Source organism: Lepus europaeus, chromosome 6 (genome assembly GCF_033115175.1).
Source record: "Lepus europaeus isolate LE1 chromosome 6, mLepTim1.pri, whole genome shotgun sequence".
In the NCBI taxonomy this organism is placed as follows: Eukaryota; Metazoa; Chordata; class Mammalia; order Lagomorpha; family Leporidae; genus Lepus; species Lepus europaeus.
The window spans coordinates 21,996,055-22,003,702 of record NC_084832.1 but is presented as its reverse complement, the minus strand read 5'-3'; the positions used below and the strand labels follow the sequence as shown (position 1 = coordinate 22,003,702).

The 7,648-nt window shown below is 37.6% G+C and overlaps 1 pseudogene; it reads right to left on the bottom strand.

Annotated features, from left to right (window-relative positions):
- Nucleotides 1–514: 514 nt before the first annotated feature.
- On the bottom strand, nt 515–3,056 carry LOC133762270 (inhibitor of nuclear factor kappa-B kinase subunit alpha-like; annotated as a pseudogene).
- Nucleotides 3,057–7,648: the final 4,592 nt, after the last annotated feature.

The following is a 7,648-nucleotide window of genomic DNA, read 5'->3' as shown; positions in this document are numbered from 1 at the left end:
TCAAACACATTATAAATTAACAGGTATCTTCTCTTTGATATTAAATGTACATCTTAAATACATATACACATAGCATACAACATGATTTATGAGAGTCAACTGGTATTAAAGGCAAAGATGCACAATCCCTTCTGAATGAAGAAAATTGAGCGTGCGGCAAAAATTAAAAATAGGATTAAGCCAACTCCTTATGATGCCACGAAGTGTACTTTTTGAGTACAACACAAGGAGGTAGGGTTTATTCTTCAGGAAGTACAATTATACTTGTGAGCAGTCTCTTCCATAGAAACACAGGTAGACAACTTAAAATATCTTAGACAAGATTTTCTTTTTTAAGTTTGGCTTTATGTCAAAAGTGAAAACTTTAAAAGGTATTTTTAGTCAGTTAAATAAATAATGTTTATCAAGTTTGAAGATGAATGGGTCATAAAGATGATCCTAAGTGGCTGTAGTATTAAATATTTAAACAAAGTCCATTGACTTTTTATAAAATCCTATTTGTTCAGAGCTCAAAATTCCTCAAAATCAAAATATTGTGCTTATAAAATTGTGCACAGTTTATGATCATGGCCATTTCTCCAGTTGACGTGTTTGAAGATGGGTTTCAACACGTGCAACAACAACTTCCACAAGTTTGGGGACAGTGAACAAGTAGCAAATCATCCTGTTAACCAGCTCCAATCTAGATTCATCATACTACGGCCTGTTCTTCATTTGCTTCACGGATAATAGTGCTTAAATGGCCAAGACAGTTCAAATTTTCTTCTATCATTTGTGCGAAAGTGTCCCCATCTTGAGGAGTTACCAGGCATGACAGAAGATGTTCACGTTGTGCTGAAGTTGGGGGCAGCCATGCTGATGCCTGAGGGGTTACTGCACCCTTTAAACTGGATCCCACAAGAGACCTGGCAGGACTCTGTGTACAGGCAATTTTAAGGAGATGCCATATTTCTTTCTGCCTCTTTCCTTGCATAAACATGACAGTATTGTCAGCTTCTTTGATGTTACTGAGGGCCACATCCACCTTGGGGAGTAGATCAATAATCTTCTGCTTACAGCCCAACAACTTGCTTAGATGGCCAAACAGCTCCTTAAGAACTTGGTCCTGACTCTGCACAGTATGCACAATGATCTTCACCATCTCTGTGCTGTCGCTGTCGGAATGATCTGCAGGTCTGTGCTTTAACTGCTTATAAAGATCAATGGCATGCTGTTCCAGAGATTCCAGCAAGTCTCCCTGATGTCTTCCATAGGGGCTCTTCTGTAGCTCCATGATTTCACTGTGCAAGGACATAATTTGATCCTCCAGATATCCAATGACACCAACCTCAGCATAGTGAATGGCCTTTTCTTCCATTTCTTTCCATACCTTTAGCATTTTTTCTGAAGATATCCCATATGTCATTTGTTCGCTGTATCTCTCCAAGTCAAGCTGAATGCTTTTGTGAAAAAAATTCCAGTTTAGCTTTCAGTTGCTGCGATGCCAAGATCAAAGTGTTCTTCATTTTTGTCAAGTTAGCATTATATCTAAGAAAGCTTAACATTGCTGCTCGTTGTCCCTGAAAGAGCCTGCTGTAATCTTCCTTCAGCCCAGACACATAGTGCACTGCTTCAGCCATACTTTACGTAGCTGTATAACTGGAAGTTGTATTTTGCTGTCCTGTACAATATAATTTACACAATCAGATAAACTTCTGGAAGCAAATGGCCCTGCATATACAGTTTTACTTTTATCAAACAAATAAACCATGTAGCTATCACAGCCTCTAACTCCATCTAGAATACACCGAGAGGCTGGTTTTCGAGGATCCAGAGAAATTCCTGTCTCTGAAAGAAGCTCTTGAGAACCAGTATTTATTCCAGTTTCATGCTCAATACGAGACTGTAGTGAATGAAGACTTTCATCAGGTGGTAACAGAAAAGAAATTATCTTTGCAGAAGTCATGTTTAGAATGTGCCCTATCTTCAAATTCAGAATGTGATTCATTAAGATGAAACATTTTGGCTGCTTCAAAGTAAGGTCAACAGGTCCCCCTCTCTGCTGAGGGTCCCAATTCAGCATCAACTGTAGCCAGTTTTCCATAGGTTCTACTATTACTACAAAGGCTATTTGGTTGAGGTAAATGGCTACTAAACCGAACTTCTCCTGTCATCTCTTCACATGCAAATATACACTTTGGATCCTTCTTCTTAATCTTCTCATGCCAGGTAAATGGCTGCAGATGATGTAGAAAAGGCCTATATCCAGCAATACATTCAAAGACCATGGTCCCAAAGCTCCAGTAATCAACAGTTGCTGTGTAGGGCTTATTCTCAAAAAGCTCTGGGGCCAGATACCACAGTGTTCCCACAAAAGACGTACATAAACTTCCTTGATCAACATCTTTGGCATATCCCAGATAAATTATTTTATGCATTATCTTTCCACCAACATCCTAAAGAACTATGTTTTCAGGTTTTAGATTTCAAAGTATAATTTTGTTTTCATGCAAATATCGAATCCCAGACCCTATGTCACTTAATAAAGAAAGTATCTGGCTTTCTTTAAGTCCACAACAATTTTCTGGTTTGTTGAGTAGCTTCCGAAGATCTCCTCCAGAACAGTACTCCATTGCTAGAAGAGGCACATCATTAATCAAAAAATTCAATTCCTCAGGAACATCACAGGCCTTTACAACATTGGCATGATTCAACGTGGGAGACACAGAAGAAGCTCCTGGCTCCTGGCTTCAGATCGGCACAGCTCTGGCCCTTGCAGCCAATTGGGGAGTGAACCAGTGGATGGAAGACCTCTCTCTTTCAATCTCTTTCTCTCTCTTTCCCTTCTGTCTGTGTAACTCTGACTTTCAAATAAATTTTTTTATGATCTGGATTTCATGGCACCACCGTTCTCTGTTTTTGGAACTTAGCTCTAGGCGACAAGACTTAATTGCTATTTTAAGGTCAAGTTCCTGATGCTGGTACAAGCACACGTTCCCGAAGCCGCCGGTGCCTAGCTGCTCCCGCATCTCCCAGGGCCTGCCTGCACCCGGACGCAGCCCCGGAGGCCGCTCCATGGGGCAGGAGGGCAAGCGGCCTCAGGCTCCACAGCTGCTCCAAGGCCAGTTCTGGGCCATAAGGGTGTTAACTGTTAAATTAACAACAGGGGTCACTATGCACTAACTCCCCATGCAGGACCTGTGTCTCCATGAGTTGTATTATGAGAGTTAACTATGAAACAAGTTCTCAAACATTTTGTCTGTGTGCGAGTGTGTGCAAATTATTGAACTGTTCACTTAGTATAGAGTTGGTCTTCTGTGTATAAAGTTAATTGAAAATGAATCTTAATTGATAATGGGACTGGGAAGAGGAGAGGGAGGAGGGGTGGAAGTATTGGTGGGAGGGCAGGTATGGTGGGAATAATAATTATATTCCTAAAGTTGTACTTATGAAATTTATATTCCTTAAAAAATGAATAAATAAATAAATAGGAGGAAAATTGGAATGAAGATCACACATAACAATGTAAAAAAGGAAGAAGATTTGCCCTACACATCCCTGTCTTTGTTCAGTGATATAAGGAGTGTAAGCATTAACTGGAATGTCATAGTTTTATTATTATGGTTACTTAATTCTAATTTGACTACAACTGTACTGTAATAGCTCTTACCATGAGACCAAGAGAGATGTCTGTTTCACTGAACTTGATACTTCAGGTTATAGGGAAATAGTAATTGAATCCAAATAGGAAGTCAGTTTCAGAGGGTACATCAAGAGAGATCAAGGATCACAATGTAACTCTAGGAAGGTTTGGAGTCAGACAATCAATGAAGCTTTACCCTATCCGGGATCATAAGTAAACTAGAAGTCAATATGAAACAAGAGGAGAAAGTATTTCAAGGGAAAGCAGACAAATCATCTGAGAATAGAACCAGGAAAGGTAAGAAAGGAAAATAAAAAATTGAAAGAAAAAAGAGCAAAGAAAAAGAAAACCTATATTCAGGAGACATTGGCTAGCTAAGAGATATAGATTTCAGCCCTAGACCCAAAGCAACACAGCTTTTAAAATTTAATTAGAGAACACACAATCAATGACCCTGTTTTAACCCATCCTGCTAACCAGCATACTGAAAGTGAACTGGCTACTGTCAGAAATAGGAAAAGCAATCAAACACATAAGATCCATGTATCATAAAGAAGGCAGAAAATTACAATTTGATTTGTGAAAAGTATATTATCTGAATTTTCTAATGATTTTGTCTTGGCAAAATTTTAATTGAAATGAAACTTTTTATTCTATTAGAAAAATAAACATGCTATAATATAAGTAAGGTTAAAAGAAAACTTTAATGAAGGGGTTAATTTGATTTTCTTCATTAGAATCAAATATTTTAACTTTTATATGTATTTGGCTAGTGAAATATGCCTCTTTTCCACTTAGAGGCGCAATTCAAGCTAGCAGATTCACATAGTAAAGAAAAGGCAATGTCTACAGCAGCAGTAAAAACAACCATCTCTCCTCTTATGTTTAGAAGGTTTTAAAAACATGATTAGGTTTAGATCACACTTTTACAAAATATATAATTACAATGACAAAGCCCAGTGACAAGGAATCAAGCACACAATATGCCTAAGCTGTGTCCTTATATGATTGATTTTTGACGTGCTATGACTGAAAATAAGATCTGCTCCTTGCCTTCTAACAAACACACTACAGAGTAAATATTTCCATGTGAGCTCTTAATGAAAGGCTGATTTTAATTATATTCACTTAGTATGCAAATGAGGTTTGAATCAGTCCATTCATTAATATCATATCTTAGGTAGTAAAATAAATACACCATCTAAATTGTATTAAATGTGCTTAGAGTTCAGAGAGATTACAAAATGTGAATTTTTAATTATGATACAAATTAACAGATTGTCTTATTATTTGATATAATGTTTTTTGTTAGCTGATGTAAATGCTTGCAAATATCCTGCATATGCAGATTTTCTCTCTTTTGTTGATATTAAAAGAAAAATCTCTTTATAAAGTTCATTTTCATTTACAATTGTCGATTAGTCCTGAAGTTTTTTTCTTCATTATGCGTGAATCATTAATCATATAAAATGAATGCAGCATCACTTTTTGTTCTCAAGAATGATAGGCTTTGTAATAATTACTTATTATCATAAATCTTTCTAAAGAGCTCCGAATAACTTATAACATCACTGAGTAAAATTTAAAGGGTGCTGTCTTCTACCAGCTCTTATATCTGAAGCTGTCATACTCAATTTTCACAAAAACAATTTAAAACAAAAGCATGTAAATAAAAATATCCATATTATCAGTAACAAAAAACACATTTTCTCAGTTTCTACTGTTTTCCTCCTGCACAGGATTTCACAAGGTCTTTTTCTCTATTGTTCCCCTCCCTTTCTAATGTGCTTAACACCTGCTGCTCAATAATTACTTCCTTTTGCTTGGGCAAGAAAGATTTTCAGTGTTTATTGCTCTTGTTCAAATTCCAGTCTTTTCAAACATTAAATAAAAAGGAACAATGTGAAAACTAAGATTTTTTATTATTGTATGATTACTTTGCAGGGTATTTTAAATGCATCTATTTGTGATTATCTAATTACTAATATTGATCAGTTCTGCCAGGCTAAAATAGCAGGATTAAGGATATACACAGAAGTTGCAAGATGACAGAATAGCAGCAGGATGGTCTGAGTTAAGTGGGGCAAAATTAATGTTTTAAAAGGGGAATAATTACAATCAAAGGATAGACCTCTGGGGGAATCCAAGCACAGACCCAACAGGAGCAGAGAAATGCTCCAGATCCATACTGAGGGAGCAAGTAAACCGCAGAAAACAATGAAAGCTTGGATCCCGAGAGGAAGATGCCTGCCCAGACAAACCAGACACTGAAGCTGGTTGGGAGGAACACACACAGACAATGGCTCTGGGAACACCTGAGTTTCCATATAAACAGTACCGGCTAGCCCTGGAAGCTGAGTCTGAGAAAACAGTGACTGCGTAAGATGACAGAGTGTAGCTAGATCTGGGGCATCCACATAGGCCCTCTCCACACTCCCTGAGCTCCTTGGTTATCTGTAACAGTTCATGACAGAGCGAACCTTACTCATAGGAAAGGCTCCACAGATCAAATGTGCAGTTCATTAAGCAGAGTGGATGAGCGCTGAGCACACTGGGGACCAACACTGGGGAATCCATCAGCTCAGAGGAGAGCTACCATGCCCAATGAGTGTTTTACCTTGGATACTTGCCCCACCCTGGAATACCGAACAGAGTACCCTGGCCACCTAGCACATACCTCTCGGTGTTCATTGAAAGTATAGATGTCGCACTAAGCCACAGAGATGCAGACCAAAGACAGAAGCACCAGAACAAATGCCGAAAAATACAAGAAAATATTCAAGAAATAATAATAAGGAAGTCGCCATGAATCTCTCAAACATTACACATTTCAATATTAGAAGCTGAAGATGAAGAGATTGTGTAAATGCCAGAAACGAAATTTAAAAAAAAAAAACTAATTATTATGTTCCTCAAAAGCAAATTCATGAACTAAAAGAAAACTATGCATTATATGAATGAAAATTTTTCCCAGGAAATTGAGAACTTAAAGGAAATCAAAATGAAATACTAGAAATGAAGAATTCAATAGAACAAATAAAAAAATGCAGTGGAAAGTCTTAACAACAGAGTTGGTAAGGCAGATGAGAGGATATCCAAGCTAGAAGACAAATCTCTGGAAATTTTATTTTCAGATAAAAAACAAGAAGATATCAGAAAATTAAAAAAAAAAAAACTGCTGGAGATCTATAGGATACCATCAAATGACCCAAGATAGGGGTCTTAGGCATCCCTGAGGCATGGAGAGAGAGGGAGGATTAGAAGGCCTTTTCAGTGAAATAATAACAGAAAACTTCCCTAATTTGGAGAAAGAAAGGGACATCAAAATACAGGAAACACAAAAAACTCCCAGTAGACATGACCAGAAAAGATCTTCACCACGAAACATTGTAGGAAAACTCTCCATAGTAAAACATGAGTAAAAGATTCTAAAATGTGCACAAGAAAAAAAGTCAACTTACTTTCAGAGGATCTCCAAAGAGACTTACAGCTGATTTCTCATCAGAAATCCTACAGGCTAGGAGATAATTGCAAGATACATTCCAACTCTAAACAGAAACTACTAGGCACCTGCATGGGAAACCATGAAGAAGCACCTGGCTCCTGGCTTCGGATCGGTGCAGTGCCTGCCATAACGGCCATTTGGGGAGTGAACCAGTGGAAGGAAAACCTTTCTCTCTGTCCACTGACTATAACTCTACCTGCCAAAAAGAAGAAAAAAAAAGGTAGAGAGGGAAAAATACTGTCAGCCCAGAATACTATACCCTGCAAGGCTCTCATTTATAAATGAAGGTGTAATAAGGACATTCCATTAAAAAACAGAAATTGAAAAAAATTATCACCATCCATCCAGTCTTACAAAAGCTGATTAAGGATGTGTTACACACAAGGCAGGGTCATCATTACAAAAGAAGGTGAAAGCAGAAAAACTCCCAGCAAAAGTGCAAAAGAAATTCAAATTAGAAAAATAGGAATACTAAAGGAAAAATGGCAAGGCAAAGTCTTTACTTATCAATAGTCACCCTC